This window comes from Propithecus coquereli, unplaced genomic scaffold (assembly GCF_000956105.1).
Source record: "Propithecus coquereli isolate 6110/MARCELLA unplaced genomic scaffold, Pcoq_1.0 Scaffold473, whole genome shotgun sequence".
Taxonomy (NCBI): Eukaryota; Metazoa; Chordata; class Mammalia; order Primates; family Indriidae; genus Propithecus; species Propithecus coquereli.
In genome coordinates, this window is record NW_012150541.1 from 149,881 (window position 1) to 176,983 (window position 27,103).

The following is a 27,103-nucleotide window of genomic DNA, read 5'->3' on the forward strand; positions in this document are numbered from 1 at the left end:
CCTCCTCCACCTGCAAACAGGCTGAGTTATTATTACAGTTGTTGTTTTAGGGCCTTTTTCAGGGAAAAAATATGCCATTATGGTTACCAAAAGCGAGAGCATCATTATGCACCACTGTCCTAGACTTAACCGCCAGCACTGCACCAGGCTGTTTCCAAAGCTGGCCACCAGATACACAGGCAGTCTAGCTCCCTGGCTGGTGTCACTCCTAGCAATCCGGTGGTGGGGTGCTCCAGCCCAGGTGCAAGGGCATGGCGGAGGCCTAGCGACCTGGCAGGGTTCTAGCTGTTCTGGGTCTCCACTTGCTGCAGCCTCTTCCAGTTCTGGGCCCAGCCTGGAGATGGGCTTATCCCTGGAGCCTGGTGAGTCCCCACTTCTCAGCCGAGGCACAGTTGTCCTCACGTTCAGGTGTCACACACTTCAAAGAGAACAGAAGTGACATCAGCAGGTGTGCAGAAGGAAAGGCGCCGTGACCCCTGCCAGCTGCTGTCTTCCCCCGTGCGGCACATGGCCTGGAGGGGACTCTCTCGGAGTTCACCTGCTTCCCGCAGTCTCCTCTCAGCACACCCTGCTCGGGGCACAGCCCTGACCTCACCACGCACCCCTGCACGCTGTCCATGCATCTTCACAGCCACCTTGTGGGGTCAACACTGTCATCTCGTTTTATGGATGAGGACACTGAGCTCAAAGAGCCTATGTGATTGTCCCAAGGCCACAGAGCAGTAAGTGGCAGAGCTGGGACTTTCACTCATACTCGTCTAGTTCCCAAGCCTATAACCAGGTCGAGTTATCACCCATGGGCCTCTGGTGACAAAAAGAACACTCCACCCTCTACCCTGGCCCTCACATGCTCCCCTCATGCAAGAATGGCCTGGACACCAACCCGGCCAGCGGGCCAGCCCAGCTCAAGACAGGGAAGTGACGTTGCCCCGGCTGTTGGTTTGGCATGGTGGACACCACGTTCACCCACATATGAGTGTCTGTGTGTTGAGTGTCCCTGCTGTGCAGGCACCAGGGAGCAAAGATGACAGACAGTACCAGACTCAGCACCTCACTTCGAGGGGCTCACAGGCCAACACCCAGGACAGACAGAACAAAATAATTGCCAACTAACAGAGATGCTTTGTTAGCTCAAGGGACACGAAGCCATTTTCTCCGGTTTGCTTGTTCTCTCTAAAGAAGCAGGGGGAAAAGTAAATCAGCACCAGAGCTCCAATCATGCACAAGGACAACTAAATAATAACTAGTGTGAGGAACAAAGAGGTTTCTCGCAAAGTGTGGTTTGCGGTGTAGGCTGGAGATCGAAACTTCCACCACGCTTAAATCAGAGGTGCCAGTTCTGCCCGCAGGGGCCAGGAGGAATGTGGAATGTCTTCCTCCTTGGGGGCCAAAGCTAGAGGCAGGTCTGTGCCAGAAATGCCAGGGGAGCACTTCCCCAGGATGGCGGGGAGTGGTGGCTCCCAGGCGCGGGTCTAGGGGTTACAGGCTGCGCTGGCTGCTGAAGCCAGAGCTGGACCCAGACTAGGGGCATCCACTGAGGAAAGTTTCAGGCCAAAGGAATGGGCCTCATGCTTGGGGACCAGGAAGCAGCACATGTCCATCCTGGCTGTGGGACTCTCTGTTAGACACGGCGGCTACATCAAGACCCACCAGTTCCCAGGGGCAGGAGCCATGGAAAAAGCCATCTTTCCTGTGGGTGACCTGTCAGCGAGTTGTGAGCCACTTGTCTGTCCACTCATGGGGACTACAGAAGACCCTCTGCAAGGGGGCAGAGGACAGGTATGAAACAAGTGGCATCTTTAATCCAATAGCCCTCTGGGCACCGAGCACAGCACCTTGTGCAGAATTGGAGTTCAAGTGAACAGTGTTGTTTGAAGGCACAGCCCCGACACGTCCTAGCTCTGTGGACTTGGGCAGGTGACTTAACCGCTTGAATATAATCAACCTCATCTGCAAAACAAATACAAGGCCACGAACCACATCACAGGGTCGTTGTGAGGATCACAGTAGGCGACAGATGTGAGCTTACTGTAGAAATGTCAGCATTAGTGTCACCGTTTTATCTTGCACAAGGACTTTGTCGAAAAGTGTTTTCCCAACCCTGTAGATGGCATTTTCAATGATTAAAATAAGCACGTGCAGTTTTCATTCACACAGTTCACATGGATGTTCCCGTGCACTCAGTACGTATCTGTCTGCTACATGAATGACCTTGAGAGGTCATCGGCAGGTTCCCTGGGGTCTGTGGGCTGTGCGCAGGCGGGTGCTGTTCCTGCTGCTGGGTGCACAGCAGAGAAGAAGGAAGGGGCTGTGCTCAGGTGCTTATATTCTAGAGGGCGGGCACTGGGAAAGCATCGCAGAGAGGAGCCCTGGGGGACAGTGTCCTAACCACACTAAGTCGCGCAGAGAGAGGATCCCATCAGACTGTGTCACAGGTGGAGCCCAAACCCTCCTGCCTCCACTGCCCAATCTGGGAGGAAGAGGCCAAGACGGGAAATTAACCACGTTGAACACACGCTGCTGCTGCCTCTTAGTCCTACAGGGAGATCATCACGAACGTCGTCTTCTGACCCTGCTCTGTGTTGGCAGAAAGTGTTTTATTAGAAATTGTGAAGAATCTGCACTCCAAGGCATCTGCTTGCCCCAGGAAGTGGAGCAAACTCACCTCTGAATCTGGTATAGATTCGACTGCCGTCCCTGCTGCAGTCAAGACCGACCTCGACCGTTCCTCTATCTATGAACCGAGGACCGGGCTCTGACATTGGATAAAACCTGCACAGCAATCTGGGCTCTGATCCTCAAATGAACCTTTCTACGTGCACACAGCAGCATGTATGATCGCAATGGAGTGCAGCTAACCCAGCGGTGAGCGTCTCTGGGGAAGGAGGGGGCGCACTCGTGTTAATGATGTTTATAGCACGTGATGGGCAGGGCCTGCTCTGGCCACAGAAACCAGGGCAGCCACCTCTAATCCTCCTCCTGCAAATGCCCCTCTTCACCCCACGCTTCCAAGCCACATAGCCACGCATTCTTTGTTTCATGAAGAAGAGCTCTTTTAATGTCACAAATGTATCATTGCAGGAGAAGGTTTAATTTTATTGGGCTCTGACTGGCATCTTCTAGTAGGTACCAATCAGATGATGCTTGGTCAGAGCTTGCTGGGTCTGCTGAGGGAGGAAGAGGTGGGAGGTGATGTGGAGGAGGGACCCAGAGGAGCGGGAGGAGGAGGGTGGGTGGGACACCCGCAGAGACCGGAGAGTGTTCTGTCTGCTGTTAACCGAGCTTGCCTGCTGCTCTCCAGGAAACCCTCCCAGGGGCACAAGCTCCTTCCCTGCTCTGAGCTGGCCATGTGGGTCCCCCGGGCCGGGGCTGAGTGTTTCAGTCATGGCCTGAGGGAATGAACTAGAAATTATATTATAGGCAACAGTCTCCCTCTGACAGGGAAGGGACCAGGTGACAGAACAGGCCTTTGCCACCTCTGCATTCTCTTGGTTATGTTTGGAAACCTCGCGTTCCCCGGGCTGTGGCCTCATGAGCACGAGGAGGTGACACTAGAACTTGGTCCCACGGTCCTGTGCGGCCGAGGCAGCCAAGGGCAGGAGCCCCTCGGCTTCTGAGCTCACAAGCCCCTGTCCTGGGAGGGCTGCTCAGACAGGGCAGGGGTGTCACCCGAGGTGCAGCCCCTCCCACCCGATGCCCAGTGACTGCAGAACTGTCCGCGGTGGCCACAGGGAGGATGAAGCTGCTTCCCTCCCCACCCGCCGTGCCAGGCCTCCTTGTGGAAGATGCTGTTGTCTCCCCGCCATGCCTGCTGGCCTCCCTCCTGCCCCCTCCGTGCCTCTCGGTCCCCAGGCCCTCCTGGTCCCCAGGACCATGCCTGGATATCCAGCCTAATTATCATTTTGTGCAGCTTTTCGCAGCAGAAGGAGAGAAGATTAGGGGAAGAGAAAAGAAAGCTGAAACCTCTATAATGAAATTTTAAAATCACAGAGCTCCTGCTGTTAATATTTTCCCAGCCTCCAAAAGCATCAAATATTGTTTTATCCCACAACTAATCTCCAATGTGCAGCTATCCCACAATATTTGGACACATTAACTCGGAGCTGAGTCCTGAGATAACAGCAATGGCAGCCAAGTGTGGTGGCCTCGTCACCAGACCCCACATAGTTAATTGGTCACTTTGTCCAGCTAAGCAATGGGGGTTCTGGGCCGCGCCAGTCATTAAAAGCTGCCAAAGTCTACACCACTTTGAATCAGCTGACATCCCCCGTTCCACGTTGCTTTTAAGCACCTGCCTGCCCAGCGTCCCTGCCTCTGCCTGGGAGCTTCTGCTCCTTTGATGAAGGCTTTAGATAATGTAATCAACTTCCTTCTGTCCTCTCCATAGGCAAGAAGTGCCCAGCTCACTTTGGGGGAAGCGCCACGTTGCATCTCACCCTCCTTCCAGTTCTTAACAAGCCTCCCAAATGCACCAGCACGACAGGGTTTGTCTCAATTAATGCATTAATAGCGTCACCCAATTGCCAGGGAAATCTGACACAGACTCTTCTGAGCCGGGTCCCAGTTAGGGAAAAAGCTGACAGGGCGGCCACGCAGTGTAAAATCTGGGCCACATTTCCAACAACAGACCAACCATCGGTTTGGTTTTGTTTGGTTCATTTGATTTTTTGTTGGTCGCGCACACACACACACACACACACACACACACACGCACACAGACACTCAGGCATGTGCACACAAGCACTGGGACATAAATGACTTGAGCAATAGTTGGGGCTGAGGAAAGAGGACAGCAGGAAGATAAGACAGAGCAGGACAAGGCCGGCCCCCCACGCAGGCCACTCCCCGGGGGCTCCGGGCTGGGAGGGGCCTGGGCAGAGCAGCTCCCCTGGGGCCAGGCCCTGTCCCTGGAGGTGAGGACCAAGCTCCCCGCCTCCCAGCGCTCTTCCTAGAGGGGCTGCAGCCATCAGGCCTCTCAAAACCACAACCGGCAGCACTTCTGTTTTTGCTACGCAATCAAGACACTGAGAACATGCTTTTCTGTGCTTGCGACACTGTCCGTCCTGGACCCTTGTGCTACAAGGCCCCTCAGGGATCGCCTGGGCTGGTGGCTGCTGGATGAGAAGAGAAAATTTCCATTTCTAAGCCCACAGTCCCATGCCCCTGCAGATGGCGGGAGCGTCTTTCTACATCATAGACACAAACAGACCCTGAAACCGCAGACTTCGTAGAAAAGAAAAGCAAGTCTTCAGGCCTGAGGTAGGCCCCTAAGCCCCCAGGATCTTGTTTGGAGGGTGGCAGCCTCTCAAAGACGTGATTTCCAGCCCGTGGCTAAGAAAACCAACCTGGAGGGCCCACCCAGCCCACCTCGCGTTTGCGTCTGACAGGGGCCTCTGCAGAGCCGCGTCCCCTCACGCCACCTGCCGTGCACGGAGCAGAGCGGGAGCTGGAAGCGGGCGGGCCGGGGCTAACTGTTCGCTTTCCGCTGCCCCTCCCGCGTCCCTGGATGGGCTGCTGACGTGGGACCAAGCTCTCCGGACAAAGCCAAGGCGTGTGCAGGTCGAGGCCTCGCCCAGGGCAGCCTTGGTGCCCCCCAGAAAGTCACCAGGACACTCAGTTTCAGTGTGATGACGTTTGGCACCTGGCTGCCCCAGAAGCAGCATGGCCTGAAGACGCCATGTGGCTGGACAAGAGACACAGAAGTGGAAACCAACCAGGCGTGGAGGCGGGAGAGGGCGAGCCTTCCCAGACGGAGGCACAGAGAGCAGGGGACGGTGGCAGGAACCCGTCAGTCGGCACAGGACGGCCCAGGGGCCTCAGGGCCAGGACCCTAGCCCGGGAGTCTCAGAAGCACCTGAGACCAAGGGCCAGATCAGAATCTAAGTCGCACCACCAAGGCGAGGCTGCGACTGCGTGTTCAGAGTCGAACCTTCAGAGCTGCCCCGCCTGAGAGTCGCATGGCGGAGCTGGCCTTGCGGCCAGCGAGGGGCAGGGCCGTGTGCCGCCACGAGGGGCTGGACGCTGTCCCAGGCACTTCACGTCCATCACACTTTTAATCCTCTCAGCAAGCAACGCTGTCGGCATTATTGCTCTTAATATCATTACGCTGTCCGTAGGCCCCGAGCAGTTAGGCAGCGGGTTCCGGCCCGCCCGCCTGACTCCAGCGCCTGCTTCTCAGCCTCCTCTCAGAGTCCTCTGCTCCACTGAGTCTGTCTTTTAGAAAGTTCTGGCTTTTGTTCCTTAGCCCACTGAAGTGTCAGCGTCAGGACCCACCCGAGCTCACTAGTCCTGCAGGACGGGCCTGCGGCTGTCGGCACCGAGGGCTGTTTCACAGGTGCCTTTCCCGAGGTCAACGCCAGGCTCCTCCACGCTGCCCTCCTCTGCTCCCGGGCCCCTCCCTGCCTTCCCGGCCCCCAGCCAGAGCGGAGGGTGGGGGGTGCTTCCAGGAACTCTGTCCTGCTCAGGGCCTGGGGCACAGTGGCCGTGTGGCCGCTACAGAACCCCAGGGCCAGGTGCCCAAGCACACGCTCCCCTTTGTTTGGAAGGAGGGTGTCTGTGCCAGGGGCTTTGCAGAAAGTCAAGGTGGAAGAGCGGCAGGAAGCAGCTCAGGATTCTCTGGGAGGGGAGTGGAGCCCCACTCAGCTTGAGCAAAGGGACACCAGGGAGGGAGTTAGCACCGAGGGCCTTCTGTCCCGGGACTTCGCTTCTGCAGAGACCCGTAAACGCATGGCTGTTCCAGGCTGAGAGGTCGCCCCAGGGAAGGGGTGTTGGCCCATCTGGGGGTCCCGTGCCCTGGCTTGGCGCCTCTCAGAGGAGACTGGGGGTCTGAGGCACCCACACAAGTCATGCTGCGCTGCCGCTGTGGGGAGCGTCCCAGCAGTGCCCTTGCGGTGAGGCTGCCCCTGCAGGATGGTGCCTGGGGCTGCCTCTGGGGCTGCTGCCTCCTCCCTAAGTGAGGAGGGTGACCCTGAGGCGCCTCCCACCCTCAGACCCTGCACGTCCCTCACAGCTGGGACCATGAACTCCCCAGCACCTCACGCACATCGCCATGGCCCGGAGCAGGCACGTTCTCCTAGAAGCTTGGGAGCAAGCGACAGCATCACAGAGACATCGGAAGGCCAAGGCTAAAGCCCTCAGCCCCTTGTGGTGCTGCTTTGTCCTCTTAGTTCTGAGACAGGTGGCCCTCCGAGCAGGCACTCGGCAGCTGGCGTCAAGAGCCGCTCTTGACGGAGCACGCGTGCCCCAGCGATGCTGCAGCCCCCACTACCCCTGCGACGCCGGGTATTTCTCTCCCCGTTTTGAGATGCTCAGGCTGAGGCCCAGAGAAGATGCCACATCCAGGGCTGCCTGGTGAGCAGCTGACGGGTCAGAATAAAAGCCACTTAGGCTGGGATGGTGGCAGGGTGCCAGGGCACTACCTGTGATGCAGAGGACCTGGGGGAGGGGGTACCTGGACTGAGAGACCTGAAGCTTGCCAAGAGGGCAGGGCAGGGCTATACTTGGCCCTGGACCTTCCCACCTTCTGGTCTCCATTTAAATGTCACTTCCTCCAGGACGTCTCCCTGAGTCCTGCCAGGTGTCCCTCCCACAAGGCACAGAGTGCCTGCTTCCTCCTTCTGGCAGCACATGCCAGGCTGGCTGCTGCTTCCCAGCCTGCACCCCCACTGGACGGTCACCTCCGTGAAGGCGGAGCTGGCCTCAGGCTCCATCCACGCCCTCCCCTGCCCCCACTTCTCGTGGCCGGTTTGCAGGGGGTGCTCAGTGCACAGATGGCGAAGAAACAAGCTCGCGTCCTCATCTGTTCCCCAGCGCTTCCTCCACCACTTTCCTCTCCTAGAGGGGCCCCACCAACCACAAACTTAATTTCAGACCTATCCCCTTCTGGGGGCCCCTGGTGACAGTGAGGTCATCTTCCTAAACTCTGGGTCACTACCCAGGAGCCCATCGATGGCAAATGAGGGTCTCTCATCAGGAGATTCCTCTGGGCAGAGGAGCAGGGTCTCCTCTGCCACCAGGTTCCCTGGCTGGTGTGAGGTCAGTGCTGGCGTCTCAGGCCCTCCCTGCCCCTGCAGGTCACCTGGGATGTCAGCTGATGGCCCAGAATATGGGGAAGAAGAGGCTGGACCACTCGCCCACACTTGGCCCCAAGCATAGCAGGGCCTTTCCCGTCTCCGGGTGGAGGTTCCTGTGTCTGAACAGGTGAGCAGGCGGCACCTTTTCCACCCATCAGGAATCACGGCTCCTGCGCGCTCACTGGCTCTCTCCGGTTGAAAGTCCCTGTGGAGCTGAGCCCCTGTGAATTAATGAGCAGCTGGGGTGAGGAGAACAGAGCACTGGGCTTAGAGCAGAAGTCTTGTCTTCCCTTAAGAGCTCTGTGACTTTGAACCCAACAATTGACCCCTCTGCGTCCCACTTCAACAGGGTGGTTGTGAGGCTTAACTGAGCTCACGTGTGTGCAAATGCTTTATATGAATGGGAAGGGAGAGAAAAATTATCCCATTATTTGACGCGGTTGCAAATACTGGCTTCCTTCCCGCTTTGGACCCACCACTCAGTCCTGGACCCACGTGCCCAGAGGTCCCTAATCCACCCAAAGACAAAGCTCAGAAGTTTCCAAAAGCTCTCCCTGCCCCTTTTCTTGTGGTGCTGCCTCCAGCACCTTCTGCCAGTGTCTGCTGTCCAGCCTCCTTCCTTGGGTCCCTGCACTCTCTTGCCCGACTCCCCAGCTCCCGTCTCAGCTGCTGGGCATAGCTGCGGAGACCACCAGCATCCAGCCTCTGCCTGCCTCCCTCCAGACACAAACCAGTAACTTATGTATGGTCCCTGGTTACCACTCGTTCAGCTGCTGTGAAAAAGAAATCCACAGTATTGGTGACTGCAACACACAAGCTTTCAGTCTCCCATTTGAGTTCAGCGGGGAGCAGTGCAGGGCTGGTTTGACAGTTGCACAAAGCCATCCGGGATCCAGGTTCTTTTTATCTTTCTGCTGTCATCCTTAGCACCTGGTTTCCATCTTCACACTTGCTTCGTGGCCCAGCATAGCTGCCTGAGTGCCAACCTTTATGTCTACATTCCAACAGCAGGAAGAGGAAATGGACAATGGAAGAACACAGGCGCATCTCCCGACGAGGTCAAAGATCTTTAACAGCCTTCTCTTGAATCTCCGGCAACACGTCTGTTCACGTTCCATTAGCTGAAACGAGGCAGCACTTACCTGCAAAAACAGTCTAGAAAAGCACTTTTTACTGGGCACATTGCACCCCAAATAACATGTGGGTTATTACTAAGGAAGAGGGAACCAGTGGATCTGGGTGGCATTCCGGTCATGTTCCAGTGAGACCCGCAGGAGCCCACGAGGCCTGGCTGTTCCGGAACAACAGAGATTTTGGGCATTTGTTCTGCTGGCCTCCTCTCTCCCAAGTGAGGGTGTCTCCTCAATCTGCCTGTTACCCTTTGGTGGATTCTTCAAACGTATATGACGCATCTTAATGGACGAATGAATTCGTATCGAGCTCCAAAGTTGTCTCACTTTTGTGTCTTTGAGAAACGAGGCAGAGCAGAGACATTAATGTTCCGGATAACTGAGGTTTCTGGATAACCACAGAAACTTAAAAACTATATAGTCATTTGTATGGAAAAGTTTATAAAATGTAGCATATGCGCCCTACAAAGAACAACATAATTAAGCAGAGTATGAACGTCATTTTACGTCACCTTAATGACAAGGCCATAATTAGGAACATCAATTACGGTACCGAGCTCTGGTTTACGGGGCGCCCTCAGGGGCTGCTGACGTGTGTAGGGCCATTTGTCCCTGCACGAAATGGCCCCATTAGTTCTGTTTTCCTAATTCCTCTCACTATTTTTTTTTTATTAGTTTGTCTAGTGTGTCCTTCCGGAAAGGGCTACAGCTTCTTGGTGTCACTGGGTCCTGACTGTTCTTGGTTTGTCACTTGGTTTCCCGGGATGTTATACGGCCCAGGGCCTGCGTGTGTCTCCAGGCCTCTCCTCCCCTGGAACACGCATGGCATCCGCGCCACATTCCTGCGCAGAGGCCTGGCCTGCCTGTTCCCTGGGTGACGCTGCGTTCCAGATGTGGGAGGTTGCCCCAGGATTCAAGTCTGGGCACAGGAAGAGTCACCAACTCTTTGAGGCCCCACTCGGATCTGTTGCTGCTGCCGCCATGTGACACGTCACTCCTCAGTGGGCCGAACCACACAGTAATCAGAGCCGGGCGTGAGGAGAGGTGCCAGCCATGCAGTCGTTTCCCGTGAGGACTTGTCTGATCCCGTGAAAGTCTGGGGGTCCCAGCCCTGCTACGGATGGTGGTGGCTTTCCAATTTATACCGAAGAGAGCTTTGACAAGCAGAGCCATTTCCTACCTTTGCTCCCTAACATGGATTCTTGGTGTCTCGGAGGAAATAAAGTTAAAGATAAACATGGACTCTTGGCTTCGTCGAATTCTGAGCTATTCATATATTCATAAAATAATAGCAATTTGCAAATGCACCATTCTCCCTGGAAGCAAATGAATATGCAACAATCCATTAAGGTGCTGACTTAAATACAGCAAATGCAAATCACTTTAATGATCATATTTACAAAATAAGTTACCTTTATTTTAAATAATTACATGTGCATTTACCTCTCCAGATGAAATCGGGAAAGTTTGAGTCTCAAATTTGCTCTGCCTTTGAAAGCAGATCGTGGGAAATTGACTCTAACCCATGTGTGATCCCTGTTTGCCCACCCATGTCATTTCTGTGTCCCTCTGATATTTGCAAGAAAATGAGATTTTTGGTTTTTTAGACTGTTCGTTGTTTCTTTGCCAAGATGACCATCCGGCGATGTGAGGTGTGACTTCTACGATGCAGAAGCCGTGGACTGAGGTGCCCACCCGCTCCATGCCGATGAGAGCTACAGCCGGCCACAAGGACTGTGGAGGCCACAGGCAGAGGAGCAGGGGTGCGGGCTTCGGGGTGCCCCAGGCGCTCTGCAGCTCACACACCCCCGCCAGGGACTGGAGCATGGACCACATCCCCAGTGTCACCCCCATCTGCATTTCTTTCAGATCACATACGCACATGCACAGGTGCACGCGCGCGCGCACACACACACACACACACACACACACACACACGTCTTCCCCTGTTTTACCAGATGAAAGAATAAAGAAGGAGACGCCATCGTCGTCTCAATGAAACTCTCTCACACTCTCCTACTAGCCTCCACGGGATTGTCTCATCGTTATCACCTAAGTGAAGCCAGGTCAGGATTCTGAAAACATTTTTGGGTGACAAGACCGATTCTGAGCTATCTGAAGAGGGGACACGTTCCTGGTTTGAAGGGTGCTGGCGTGTCTTCCCCAGGCTGCTCGGAGGGGGCAGCTGGCCGGGCCATCTCCTCCTCCGAGCCACGGGGACCAGAGGCAGCAGCTCCAGGAGAAGGCAAAAGGGACTTAGCCGAACAGGCTGTCAGCGGATTGTGTGGCATCTTCAATAAATCCACTTCTCGGCCACCAAAAACTAGAGAAGACAGAAAAGGTGCATTTATCAACATCGGCTGAGATGTTGGTCATGACAGAATTCGGCAAATTAGTAAATGTTATGAGAGTGAGGGCTTGTGGTTATTTCAAACATCGCCCAAACAGCAGGACTCAGAACAACAGAGGCTGAAAGATCAGGAAGCACATTTGTCTGTATCCTATAATGGAAGAGGAAAGATATGTTTAAACTTATTCAAGATTTAGCCAGGGAAAAAATGGATGAAACATTGACTGCAGTTGGAAAGGCAGAGCCACCAGCGCCAGGGCACCAACTTGGTTGTGCTGTGTTGTCTTTTGCTCAGATAAGTCATCTTAAATTAAATATTAAAGATTAATAAATATCATACCCATAGTAAATGACACACACTAATTTAATTAAAAATAGATGGAGAATTTTACAAACAGGCGTTCTTGTAATGATATAGAATGGACTTGTTATGCTAAAAATGTGCAGTCTTGAAAACGTGCGATCTCCACGCACATTTCACCCTTATTGTGTCTCATTAAAATTTTAAAAATAGCTGTTTTAATTGTCAAGCATTTGACAGACTGCTGTAAAAACTTGACACTTAAGTTTCAATTTTACAATATGCATTTTAATGACTCCTTTTTCTGCATGTTTTGTTATCCATAATCCAGCTTTTTTTAAAAAAGTTAAAACGTCATTTTCCAGTAGTTTTTTTAGAGAACAGAGTCGAGCTTGCTGCAGGGCTGCAGGAAAACATGTTTAAATCTTTACAAATAAATATGAAAATTAGAACTATATTTTTTTTCCACTGCGGTCTGTGGTTTGGTTGTGGATTTCAAGCCTTGGGGGGACCAGGGAAGGAAAGGAAGAACTTGGGGCGCTCGAGCCAGACGGGGGAGGGGCCTGTGGGAGAATTTTAGCTCCATCTTTTTAAACAGATTTCCCATTTCCCCCACTTGGGATGTAAGACAAGGTGACAGCGGTGACTCACAGTAGCCACTGCATACGAATCTCTATTGGAAAAAAGGACGCTTACAAGCGGGTCCCGAATGGCGCCGTGAAAAGCCTCACGCTATCCTGAAAAGCTGAGTGAGGCCTGGAGGCCTTAAAGTCTCTCCTTGCCGTGTTCTGCGAGGAAAATCCCACAAGTCAGGGGTCTCCTAACACCCAACCTTTGAGGAATCTGAGTTTCTTTAAGATCTCACCTGATAATATCCTGGCAAATACTATTTTATTTGTTGTCAGATCAAGAGTTGCTTTGGATTAGCCAAAACAATATTTGGATAAGTAAAGGAGGACAACATTATATTGATACACCCCCACCGTGGATACCAAGAGCAGTTCAATGTGCGTCTGCTGGGCACCAGGCAGAGTGGGGGCGCTTTCGTGGCTTATCTTCACAGCGACCCCGAAGTCGAGTCTTCACCTTCCATCTGCACAGCTGGCGGCGCTGGGGCTCACAGCCATGGACTGACTCACCTGTGTGCCACCAGAGCGCACAGCCAGTCAGCCACAGGATCTGACAGTGACTGTCTAGGAAGGCCCCCACCGTGAAGATGTCCTGCAAGCCTTGGTGACATCGTGGGCTGATGCTTAAAAACTAAAGTGAGCTGTTTCCAAGTGTCAGGTCCATGATTCACTCACCCAGGTTTTCAGCCACTGCAGCTGATGGAGGTCAGTGGGGACTTCCTTCCCCCTCTGCCATACACGCTGCCCACCCACCACACCATGTGCCACGCCAAACAGCAAGGCCCTGCTCAAAGCATCAGTCAACGCCCCCGGCTTCCTCCAGTCTTAGCTGTGGACCTGATGTTCAGAGTGCAGCCTATCCCTGGGTTCATGGCTTTGACTCACTGGTCACAAGCAGGTCTCCATGTGTCCAGCTCTTGTGTTCAGATCAACCAAAGGCGCCCCTCCAAGGGAAAGCAGCATCCTAACCCTGTGGAGCATGGACTCGTTTGCAGAACGACAAAGCGTCGATGTCAGTCTCCTTCGAGTCGTGAGTAGATCAGGGCTGCACAAGGCCGTCTTGGGAAGTCAGGGCTGTTGCCTTAACTGGAGAGAAGAATGCAGTGGCGGCTTCTGGGGTCTCTTATGATGAGTGGTCTTCATCCCTTTTCAAAATAGGCACAACAGAACCCCCAAGGAGCAACTTGCTGGGCTCGTGGCAAAGATGGGGAAGCAGACACCCCCCCGCAAGATCGAGCCCTGCCCTGCTTCTCGCTCTGTGGGCCCCGAGCACGAGCCTTCCACAGAATGCGGAGTAAACCTGCAACACAGTCAACGCTGTCCTCAGGCAGGGAGGAGGCACCAGTCCACGGTGCAGAAAGGACCCTTCTACCCAGGCCATGGTGTCCTGGGGCCCTGCAGAGCCCGTGGTCCGTGCACTGAGAGGATTAACCCTCCCCCCAGCCTCCCAGGGTTGTGCAATCTGGGGATGCTGGGAAGAAAGGGGACCTTGTCGGCAGCTCATGTCACATGCTCAAGAGTAAAACCAAGGTCCACCAGAGGTTTCCCGCCACCCGGCGTGCCAGGATTTTCATCCTTGCACTTGCTGTCCCCGTGCCTGGACTGCTTACTTCTCTCCCAGCCCTCTCCAGAGATGTCCCTACCCCAGGGGGCCTTTCCCGACAGCCAGGCCAGGCCAATGCCCCAATACACGGGCACATCGAGACACTCTCTGGCTCCACGGTGCTCACCACAGTTGGTGACAGATAAGACGATAGACAGACAGACACTAATATCTTATTTCAAATACATGATATTACAATGTGCCATGTTCTATATAACATATTTAAGAAATATGTATGTGTGTGTGCACGAGTGTGTGTGCACATACATTACCATCTTTCTTTCTCCCTGTTAGGGGCTGAAATGTGTTCCCTTCCCACCAACCCGTATGTTGAAGTCCTAACCCCAGATACCTCAGAACGTGACCTATTTTGGAAATAGGGTCTTCAGAGAGGCAATCGCTTTCAGCTGAGATCATTACGGTGAGTCCTAGTCCCGTAAGACTGGTGTCCTCACGGAAGGGGGACACTTGGACACAGGCACACATCCAGGGAGAACCCAAGTAGACACGAAGACAGTGACCCACAAGCCAAGGAGAGAGGCCTAGAGCAGATCCCTGCACACGCCTGCTGACACCTGGGTGTCGGACTTCTTGCCTCTGGAACGACGAGACGATAAATGTCTGCTGGTTAGACCTCCTGGTCTCTGGAACGTTGCCACTGCAGCCCTAGCAAATGCACTCCCACCAGACACTAACTCCCGAAGGTGCAGGAAACATCTCTCTTTTTAGGCACCAGAGTCCCTAACACATGGGACAGTGCATGGCACGTGAAGGATGAACCAACTTGCTTGAATGAGTCGGTGAATTCCCGGGAAGCGGGAGCCCAAGGCAGGTGTCCCATTCAGAAAGGGACACCACGAGATGCCCCGGGAAGCTCTCATCTGCTCCGGAGGCTCCATTATTTCCTGAAATTTTGGGGGGAAGACAGCTCAGCTGTCCTGGATCCTGTTCCTACGCCTTCCCCCAAGTTCTCTGCACAAGTGGCGGCTCCTCCCCTCGGGCGCCGCGGCCAGCCGCTCCTTTGGTCTGGCTGGAAGCTGGGTGGCACGTCCGCAGTGCTGCCCTCCCTGCAAGGCATGGACGCTGAAGCAGCTCTTACACACAACCGCAACAGCAAGGCCAATGCAACTATTTAGCACTTACTACATGCCAGGGACCTGGGATGAGTACTCCATGTGTATCTTCCCATCTAAAATTTAACAATAGGCCCTAGGAGATAGATTCCACGGTCATTGCCTTTTCCCAGGTAAGGAAATGGAAGCTCGGCGAGCTGAGCTGGCCCACCCGTCTGGGAGGTTAAGGAGCTGATAAGGGGTGAAGCAGACTGCAGTCCTAGGAAGTAGGTCCTAAGGCCGGTGCCTGGCACTGACTGCACAGTCACGGGTGCTCTGCTGACCTTGCCCAGGCTGAGCAGCCACGACAGAGAGCCAACAGCACCGCCCCTGCAGCCCACTCCAAAGTAAGCGTGTTTGCCCCCGTAAACTCTCCCTGGACCCTGCGTATTCTCCTTCTTCCACGGAAAGGACCTTGAAGCTACAACAGTTTACGACGGTGAACGTAAAACTTTATTTCTCACGAGCTCTCCTTGGCTGGAGTTGGGAGCAGCCAGGAGAGGCAGGGAGGGGCTGGACAGCACCAGCTGCTCGCGGCGAGATTATCTCATCTTGCGTCCGGAGTGCCCTCGCCACACACGGCCCCGCAACCCCTCTGCAACTCGGCCGCGATGAAGCTGCCTCTGTGCGAACAAGAAAGTGCCGCTCGCGCACAGTTTCTGTAGCGTTGAGGGCACTTATCAACGATTCTGATGACCTGGGGGAGTCACCTGCCGTGTTTGGCCACGTGCTATGGCCACATTCTTGGCCACGTTAACTCACTTGATAGCAACACTTTTTAAAATTATGTAATGTTGCTATTTTGAACACACAGCATTGTCAGATACAATGTTTTGACCTACGAGTCGTGATGGCTCACAGAACATACAACATCGACGTAACCGGAGACCCCCAACAAACCTCTCTCCGTTTCCAGTCTTCTCCCTCCTTCTCCAGAGACAGCAGCTGTCCTGAACTTGGGAAGAGCATTCATGGTTTTTATACTTTCCTACATGTGCGCAGATCTACAAATAACATAACACATTGACGTGCGTATTTTTAACTTTACATATGTGCTAATACAGAGTATATATCCTGATGAAAACTGTTTTGCTCAAAGTATTTTTCATACTTTTAGATAGATCTATGTGGCGATATATAATATATACATTTTATAAAAGGTATTTGAACAGCTCTTTTTTTCCATTTGTTGGCTTATTGTTTCCAAATTTGTGCTATTACCAACACATTGGGCCCAGTGAATGGCTTCTCCAGGTCACAGAGAAGTGGCTCTGCCCGGCCGTCTCCTGTGCGCTTCTGCAACACGGCCAGCTGTTGCCCACTGTTTATTCAGCATGGCTGTAATAGTTTACACTGCGCCAGACACTCCGTGAACGCTTCCTTTACTCTATTCCTCACCAGCACTCAATATTATAAAACTTTCGAATGCTGTCGCGCTGATGGGTGGGAGTGGTATCTCAACGTTTTCATCTGCATCTCCCTGATTTCTAGTGGAATATTTTTCACAGGCATATTTGTGATTGAAGTCTTTTCTTCTATAAAAGATCTTTTTAGACAACTCACCCATTTTACTATTGGGTTGTTCATATTTATCTAATTGATTTGTAAGTATCTCTTTAAAATTCTGTATACCGCACATATTTTCTCGTAGTCTTTGGCTTAGCTTTTATTTTCTTTATTGTGCAGCATCCTAACTCCCTCCTACCCACCAAAAAATGTGGTGAAATCTAGCAATGGTTTTCTTTATGGCTTGTAGTTTTCATTTAAGAAATCCTCCCCTACTCCAAAGCCGTAAGATGTTTCAATGTTTTCTTTAACAGTTACGGAATTTTACTCTTTATTTGTTTGATTTTTACATATATGTGCCTTTTATAAGCACTTTTTACAAAAATAGACTTACCTGGAATTTAGTTTGTATGTAGTCTAAGGCAGGCACCTAATTTCATTTCAATTATCTGTGGGAATAACCAGTTGCCACAGCTCTATTTTGTAGGCGGTGTGGTCCCTCCCCACGGCTGTGCCACACTCTACTCTGACACAGTGCCTATATTCACCCCCTGGGGGGGTCTCTCTCTGGACTCGCTGCGCTGACCACTGTGCCATGCAGTCCTGCCTTCATTACCGACGTTTTATCAACAGCCTCAAAAGATGGCAGCAGGTGGATTTTGAAACCATGGCAATAAAATACTGCCCAATCCTAGCACAGAGATTAAAAAATAAGTAGGAAAGAAGTAAACAGAGCCACAGTAATATGTGATAGAATACTGAGTTGTCTAATATGCATATAATAGGAGATCCTGAAGTTTACGACAAAGGAAGATGGATAAATATATTTAAAAATCCCAAATTTTATGTAGAGTATAAATTCATAGGTACAAGAAGCTCAATAAACTCAAAGCAGAACAAACATTTAAAAAAAACTAAGGTAATGCTTATTATCCCAAAATTTTGGGTGGCAGAGGTGGGAGGATCATTTGAGGCTGGGAGTTTGAGACCAGCCTGGGCAACATAGCGAGACCCTATCTATAAAATAAAATATAAAGCTGAAACCATGCAAGGTAACCTTAATAATCAATGACAAAAGTTATGATTTTCAGTGATCTTTAAAATTTTTTGTCAAAACATGAATAATTATCCCACTATTGGTTATAAATATGTAGGGAAATAAAAAATGTAAAAACTAGTATCTATTTAGTATCTTATAATTTAAAACATTTTGAAACATTGCAAATTAAAGTGTTTTATTTCTTTATCAAAAAAACTTCAACAGTGCTTGCATTCTTCTTCACGTGCTGTAATTTATGGGGTGGGCACGTTCTTAACATCTCCATAAATTGTTCTACCCTTTCTATGTCTGGATCGGAGTCCAACATTTTATCCCTTGCTCTTTCGTGTTACGAAGTCTCTCCAAGACCTTCTTTAATGTGAAGATTTTGCCAGGATTGTTCCCTGTGCGGCATCTTTGTCCTTTCATCATAAACAATTTCTTCATTTATGTCAGTAAGCTCACTTTGGCTAAACTGCTCTGGCTGCACATGTAGAGTTTCTCGACCGCATCAGTGCCAACATTCCCACGGTTATGTATTTCTCCTATCACTCAATTTACATTTGATTCAAGTTTTACTTCTGGCCTTATCACTTTTTATTTCTTTGCTGCACTTTCATCTGCATTTTGCCACATACCTCTTTTGATTATTTATATTTGTAAAATGTCACATAGGTGTGTCACTAGGAGACAAGAAAGCAACACGACGACATGCTTTGCTGTCTGTGCACGAGCTGAATGACGGAGGTGCAGTAAATAATCACTAACAAACAGACTTTGAAAGAAGTGAGGTGACTGGTGAGTGATTATGATGTGTATTTGTCATTCCTGTAGTGATTTATGGGAAAGCTAGCAGCAAAGTTTGTACTCTATGCAATTATTCAGTTAATATATCGTGATAACTGAAATCTGAGCCATGTTGTTGGAGAACAGGTGATATTTGACTAAATTGTGGTAACTGAAATCCATGCATATTGGTGCCATGTAAAGCAATACTGCCTGTGTATGAAATTATAGAAAAGACAAATCTAATCTGTAGCGACCAAAGGCAGATGAATGGATGCGTGGGGCTGGGGTGGTAGACGGGGCATGGACTACAGGGGACAAGAAGGAAATTCAGGGGGTGATGGAAATGTTCTATTATCTCTAGGTCTCAATTGTGGAGGTGTTTATATAGGTGTATACATTTGTTCAAAAAGCAGCATACTGTACAACTTAAAAGGGGTACGTGTTATTGTATGTAAGCTATACTTCAAAAAATCATTTAAAAATATATTTTTAAAAAAGACCAGCACTAAAACCAACTGCAACAAAACTGGATATGAAAGTTTATCCATTATCGAATAACTAAAACAAAAGCTACTATTTGAAATTAAAGATGTAAAATAAAAGGAAACAAAACATTTTTAAATTCCATGACAAATCCACATTGTCATGAATGTTTGTTGTTGTTGCTGGACTTGGTGTACTAGTGTTAACTGTTTGGTATGACTTTCCTGCGAAATCATCTAGTCAGATTTTTAATCATCTAGTCAGATGTATTTTAAACACATAGTTCAAATCATGGAATAGTCATAAGGCCATATTCTATTTTAACTTGGTGTTGTTAGGAAGTTGTCCCTTTTGTTAGATTTACAAATGTATTGTCTTAAAGTTACTTTGTAGTATTTCTCTTTCTTCTTCCTGATATTATTCGTGCTTTCTCTTTCTTTTATTCACCCGAAGAATTTTCTCTATATTTCATCTTTTCAATGAAACAGCATTGGTTTTACTGAAATTCTCTATTATTTTTTTCTATTTCAGTGGTTGTCAGTCCTTACTTTATTGTTTCCTTTCTTATATATTTCTTTGGTTATTCTTTCTCTAACCTGTTTCAACAGTATTATTGACACATAGTTGGCATGTGGTAAGCTGGGCATTTTTAAATGTTCTGTTTGGTAACTTTTGACACATGTGCGCCTGAGCAACCGCCGCCACAGCCAAGGTGACGAATACATCCATCACCCCCCAAAGTTTCCTGCGTCCCTTTACGTTCCTTCCTGGCCTCCCTCTCCCCATCCTCAGGCAACCGTTGATCTACTTCCTGTTACTGTAGGTGAGTTTCCATTTTCCAAAATTTTGTACAGATGGAATTATACAGTATCCTTTTTTATCTGGCTTCTTTTACTCTGCATAGTATTTTGAGCTGCATCCACATTGTTGTGTGTGTCGATAACTCTTTCCTTTGTGTTGCTGAGCTGCGTTCCGTGGGAGGGCTGCACACGGTGTCTTTACCTTTCACCTGGCGGTGAACACGTTGGCTGTTTCCAGCGTGGGGCTCTCACGAATAAAGGTTCTGTCAACATTTGTGCATGGATCTTTGTAACAGCACGTGCTTTCATTTCTCTTAGGTAAATACCGAGGGGTTATATGGTAGGTATATGTTTCAATTTGTAAGAAACTACCAACATGTTTTCCAGTTGATTGCACTGTTTTATTTTAAACCAGCAGTGTGGGAGTTCCAATTGTCTCGTGCCTTTGCACACGTGGGTCTCAGCCATGAGGCTCCTTCCCCACCTGTCTGCACCCGGCCCACTCCTTGCCCCCTTGGGCAGCCTGCCCTGATCTCTCCCTCAGCCCTGCTCTGGGTCAGGGCCACACCCGGGCCACCAAAGCACTCTGTAAGTTCTGCTGCCGTAGCCCTCATCTTATAGTTCTAGCATTGTGTGTGTATTGAGCAAGACAGGGACCAAGACTTATTTCATTATCCTGTCAAATCAATGCAGATATGAATATGTATGAGTTAAAAATATATATCAAGAAAGAGACTTGATGTCGTTTGTTTAGCTAGTGGATATAAATGCATTTATTTCTAACTCCAGAGAGGGCTGCCAGTTGCATGGCACCTACTGTTGTGTCAGGTAAGGCTGGTCCATGCCAGCTTTGGAAGTAGCCTGGTGAGCAAGGGGACCTGGAGAGTTTGGAATTGAGACGGAATAAGGACTCTGGGGCTCCATATGGCCAGGGGAGCAACAAGGGACCCAGGAGATGACAGAAGATTGTGATTTTCTTTGCAGAAGGACGTGATCCACTGATCCGGGGAAGCTGGGGTTTATAGAGAGCCTACATTTCACCATTCAAGGATCACTTGGTGGCCTCACTTGAAACTCGGGGAGACGTCCAGCAAGCCCTGTAATGACTACACCCAACTCACATCCTAAACAGATCTGCCCGTTCCTTTAAACGGACACAGCGCAGCTCTCGGCAATTCTATCGCTTTTAAATTCTGAGAGTAACTACCTTAAGTCAAGAACATCCGGTTTCAAAAAAAATAGGCAAGATTAAAACCACTGCCCAGTTAGGTGCAGCAGTGAGCACGTCCAGGGTCTTCTTTGTGGGAAGCCACAGCACAGGTGTATAACACAATGGAATTGGTCCTTTTGAAGTTTTTAATCACTTTTTTTGGGAGCTGGAGTGACACTGACAAGCAAGGCTATCAGAATGCCACTCCATACGGCAGTGGCACGGGGGACCGGTGCCAGTTCAGGCAGGCATTGTTAATTGTTTTAGAACTTCCCTAAAACACCCCGCGTCCTGGGAGGGGGCTCATTGCAAAGATTCCTCTGGAATTGATGATGAGATCAGAATCTCCCGTCTTCCACAAATCATTTGTCTGGGAGCTTGTTATCAAAATACGAGCCAGCCCCTTCAAATATATTTTAAACACTGTTAATGTATTTCCACTTGTCACCGTCTGACAGCCCCGCCATCCTCGCCCCTGCCACCAGGGAAATTTACATGCATTTGAATTCGCCGGGCCGAGCCGGGCTCCGCACACTGACAACCCATTTAGCTCGGTGATAAGTTAATCTGTGTGCTGTTTGATAGATTCCTGTCTTTTACCCAAAACAGAGTTTGTGAAATGATTCAGGGATGAATTTGCAGAGCAGCAGGGCCTCAACCTCCAGTCCCTGCAGAGGTGGAGACACTTGGAAATGCTGGATTCTGCAGGGCCAGCCTCTCTCTGGTTGGCCTCTCACCTGCTCCTTCCTTTTTAAAAAAATAACGGTTTCCATGTATTTATTCAATTAGTGAATAGTAGGAAGGATCAGCCAATGTGCCAAAATGCAATCAAGTTTAAAGAATCAGATTTTCTGCCTATTTATTTTATGCCAGCGAGATCCATGTTTCCAAATCCCCTGATGTTTTTTGCTTATTGTCTTAGTTTCCTGGGGCTGCGCTAACAATTTATCAAAACGCGGGGGCTTACAGCAACAGAAACTTAACCTCCCGCAGTTTTGGAGACCAGAAATCCAAAACCAAGTTGTCAGCGGGGTCGGTTCCTTCTGGCATCTCCAAGGGAAAAGCCACCCGTGCCTCTCTCCAAGCGTCCGGCTGTTGCCGGCAAGACTTGCGTGTCCTTGGTCGTGGCCATGTCACTCCAGCCTCTTCCTCCGCCCCCACGTGGTGTTCCCCCCTCCACCCCATCCCCTTCCATTTTCGTTAATTTTTCCTCAGGTTCTTCAAAGGCAAACTGACGATTTGCGTCGGTGATGGTGAATCCTGCCCCCAAAAGGATGCCCCCGAGGAGCTTCTGCCGGAAGGCCGGCAGCCCACCCACCCCCTGCCATCTACACGGAAGCGCCCGGCAGCGCTGCACGGAGCAGCGGGGACTGTGGGCCCCAGCGCAGCCCGACACGGTCAGGGCACAGCCAACCAGGAGGCCGCTCCAGGCTCTGCCTCGGAGGCGTGAGGGGTCGTGACCACGTCCCTAACTAGCTGGGCTAGCTCCTCGGCTGCGGGTGGGGCAGGAGCAGAGCCGGGCTGGGCTGGGCCGGGAGAACGGAGCCGGGGTGGGCAGCGGAGTAAGTGGGTCAACTGAGGAGCTTCCATACAAGGAGCCACTCAGGAAAACGCTTTCGCAGGAGAGGAGGGCAAAGGAGAACACACGTGTGAAATGTCCCACCTCTCTTCCTTCAGGCCTGGGGGACTCAGCTCTCTGCCCCAACCCCAGGCCGCCTTCCCCCAGAGAAAGCTCTGGCCTCGCCTTTCACGCTTCATGAGAAGCTAAGCGCATCTGTTTCCTCGGACCTGGTGTCACCAGCCTTGGACGTCCATGCTGTCCTCGGCTCCCTCTGCCTGGAACGGCCGTCCTCCTTCCTGTGAGACTTCCCGTGCCACCATCATCAGGAAGCATTCCCCATGCCCTCAGCCAACACAGCCCCTCCTTTCAAGACCCCTGACAGGACAGAACAGGTGCAGCCCGGCCCCACGGCCCTCCCCCCGCCGCTGTGCGTGTGCCCTGCAGGTCCCCCAGCGACCTTGCAGCACCACGAGGTGAGTCCACACCTATCTGCTTGCCACTGTGCTTGCCGGCCTAGCACGGCTCTTGACACGGAGTGGGTACTCGGTACATGCATACGGTACTGATTTTATCCTGTCCCATGAGGTAGCTAACACACCTGGGAAGATGTAAACATGTTGCTAAGTGATTGCATGAAGATGGCTGAGGTTGCTGGGAGTGCATCGTGCCTCCCAGCAGTGTGGGGAACCTCCTCTTTTACCAAAGTGGCTGGATCTGGACTTACCAAGGGCAATGGCTGCTTACTCAGGAAGACTGCCCTGGCAGGGCAGCTGTGTGACCTTCATGGGTGCCAGAAAGAGATGCTCGAAGCCGATTAGGAGAGGATGCCGCCCCCAGTGCCCTCTGTCCTCCCCGCCAGGGCCCGAACAGGATGCAGCCCCGGCCCCCCCACAAAGGCCTGAACCCCGGACAAGGGTTCAGCTCCTCCCCCCAGGACCCCTGGCCCTGCAGCAGCAGGTCTCCTGGTCTCCAGGGACAATGCTGTGTTGGGGAGGTTACGAGGAGCACAGCACTGACCAGCTAGAAAGCTAGAAAAAGCATCTGGGTCTCGATCCAGAATGTTGCCAGCAGGACATTCCCAGTATTGTATTTCTAAATCAGGAAATACTCAGAGAAACCTTTCTGCACAGACCAGAAAAATGTTCACGCGTGGGGTCTGCATTAGCATTTCTCGAGTGCCTCCTCGGGCTGCCGTCCAGAGGAGGACACCGTGTCTCTGCCCAGTTGCCTTCCTGCACGTGGAGGAGCAGCGTCCCCGCTGCTGGCCACCGACTCCATCACCAGCGGGGCCCGTAAGCGTGGCAGCACGTGAAACCTGCCGAAGACGGGTTGGTCCTTGCAAAGGGTGGACCGTTCTCACGCGTTAAACAGGGATGTGGGCTCTGTGGGCAGGTTGTTCATTACTCCGAAGAGATGCAATAGGTGCAGTCTTGACAGTTAATATTAGCAATGATCGCAAAACTTTCAAATACCGCTGATCATGTCCCTAAGCCAAAGGCAACCCCAGGCTACCCGTCCACAGCCTCCGGCCCGTCTGTTCTCTTGACCAGAAGCTTCTGTGGAGCCGGCCCCGGGTCCTCCTCTTCCATCCTCAGTGCCTCAGCCAGCACGGGCCCCACCCGGGAGCCTGAGAAGCTCCGTCCTCTCAACACCTTCCCCTTCTGCTCTCCCCTCCCCTCCCAGGATGGCAAGAGCCAAGAGGCGAGTCTGATGTGACAAAGCTCCTCCGAGCCGTCTGTAAACACCGGAATATATATGGGGTGCGCGGCGCCGGTGAGGACAAATGCATCCCGGATGCAGAGCTGTCAGCACAGGCCTCCAAATCACAGCTTCGGCGGCTCACACCGTGCACACCTGCGGCTTGTTGACAGTGTAGAAATGAGAAATTCGGCGGCAATTGAACACCCCGTGAACTCGCACAACCGGCCCGCACAAAGGTATTTAGCACAGGTGTTTCCGTAATTGTGATGCATGAGGACGCTTCCCCGTGTTCGGTGGCCCTCAACACTGACACCGTCACCGGCGGGGGAGGCTGGCGGGCAGGTTCGGGCCCACGCGGAGGCCAGGCAAGAGGCGAGGTTGCCAGCAGAGCTGAACCCCCCCACCCCGCCACCCCGTGCTCGCTCTGGCTCACGTTTCGCCTTTGGGGATTCTCTCCTCCGAAAAGCGCTGTGGCGTCTGCTCAGGCCTCTCCCGGCCTTGCTTCCCCGGACCGCAGAGGCCAGCAGCGCGGCTTGCTGGGAATGCCCTGGAAGCAACAGCAGGCAGACGCGGAGGCGGTGGAAAGTGATCAGGCTGGCGCGTGGGGCTGGGATGAACTTGGAGGACTTGAAAGGAGGTCAGTCCGGAGAGCTGTCAACTGGTAACAAGGGCCCTGGGGTGGGGAACTCAAAGTCACGAGTCAGCCGCAGCCAACGCCACCGGGGCCAGAGGCCCTGACACGAACGGATGGGCAGGAGGCCTAAGCAGCCGGGCCTGCCGAAGAGGAGGGGGCGATGGGCAAAGAGGCGTCCAGGCACCAGCAGGGTCTCCGCCAGCAGCGTGGCGGATGCTCTTCGGTCCTGTCCTGCGCAGCCAGCGGGGGCCACCCAAGCAGGCTGCCCGACCCCAGTCTCGCGACCTGCAGGGCATCACTCCCCTCTACCTCTGCCCACATGGTGACAGGCGGTCGAGAAAGACCAACACCTGCGCAAGAGCCCTTGCCCTTCTCCTCAGCATCTTCTGACTCCAAATGGGTGACATGGGCTGCAGGGTGAAGGCAGACAGGGTGGGGCAGCCAAGCGCGCCCCCCAGCTCCCCAATTGCCAAATACGTAGAGGTGGCTCAAGCCCACGTGTTGCCTTGACACCTGTGTCAGCAGAGGGGAGAGCAGGGACAGAGGGGAGCCGCAAGCCCGATGCCGGGCACCGGGCACCTGCACACCACAGCCTGCGTGCCGGGGTCATGGGGACAGGGCAAGGGCACCAGGACAGTGAGCACGGGAGCGGGAGGGCGCCCCCGCTCGCAGCCTGAGGCCCACGTCCAGGCTGTGCTGTGGGCCCAGGAATGGCCCTGCCTCTGCACAGGGCGGGCGCAGTGTCGCAGGGAGCATCTGCCATCCAGAGCACCATTTGGCACTTCTTTCATTTTTTAAGTAGTTTTCAGTATTATTTCTCTGTTGCCACATGGTGAATTTTGTCCTTCTGAGAGCCAAAGGCAAACACAGGCATGCTCCACATACACAATCAAAGGGAGCGGTTTCCTAGCAACGGCAGCCCCGGGCAGCAGGAGCCACCTTCCCTCGCAGGTTTGGGAGCACAGCCTGTGGCCACCCACAGCCCATGCCAAGGCCAGAGGACACTTGTCCTGAGAAATGGGCCGGGACCCACCCAGCACCTCAGTGCCAGCGGTCCCTGCTGCTTGCGATGGCATGTCATGCACGGCACATGCTCACGTACACGCACCGCATGTGCACACCGTCACCGCCTCTGTCTCAAAGGAGGCAAACCCAAGCCCGGCTGCATACTCAGGGGGCCATGAGAGGCGTCCTTGGATCCGGCTTGGCTCTGCTCTTCCTCTGCGAGAATCAGGGCTGAGCCCGCACACGTGAGAAGCACGGCTCACACAGGCATCCAGGGACCCTGCCTTATGGTCTCCCGGGGCTGAAAGTGGACTCCTGCCCCACGGCAGGACCTGCTGCATCTCCTGGCTGAGGCCTGGGGACCTCCATGATTAACTCCCTCCCCCGATGGTGTCACATGATTCTAAAGTCCGAGAACAACTGTAGAGAACGTGGCAGGTGCTCCAAAGAGACCCAGTTCCATGCCCCGTGCCCTTCCTACCTACGCCGGTCTCTCCACATTTAATGTCACTTAATGTCTATGCCCCAGTAGCCTCCTGCAGGCTCACTGCTGTCCCACCCACCAGGGATTTTGTGTGCTAATGGTGCGTCCCAGCGCTCTGGGAACCCATGACTTTGGGTGGGGGAGTCCGCCTGGCTGCCGCTGCAGGAAGGGAATTCGTTCTATACGTGCTGGCTGGCTGTAACCCCTTTATTAATTCTATCACTTTTAAAATCTGATTACTTTGTCTTCTCTAGGTAAATACTCCTGTCATGCACAAATAATCTCTTTTTGTTTTCAATTTGTATTTCCTTTTTTATGTCTTAAATATTAGTGTAAACTGCCATTACCACACTAAGGAATACAATCTAAGGTCTGCAAGTGTTGCCAAAATGGCAGAACATACCACAAAGGATGAAAGCAAGAACTGGGCCATAGTGGAAAATGAGAGACACATTCTTAGATGATACGTCGAATGTTATCTTCTCTGAGCTGAAGAATATAAACAAACCCCAAATGAAACAGGAAAAGACTGACTCGGCCCCACACTTTTATCTCACCTGAGAACCAGTGACAGCACTGGCCCCAAAGGAACCCATATGCAAGCCAAGAACACCTGAAACCAACCGACATCCAAGCCGGGATACCGCCGCACCCTGGCGCCCTCCAGGACCCTCCGCACGCGCCCGGCTTCCTC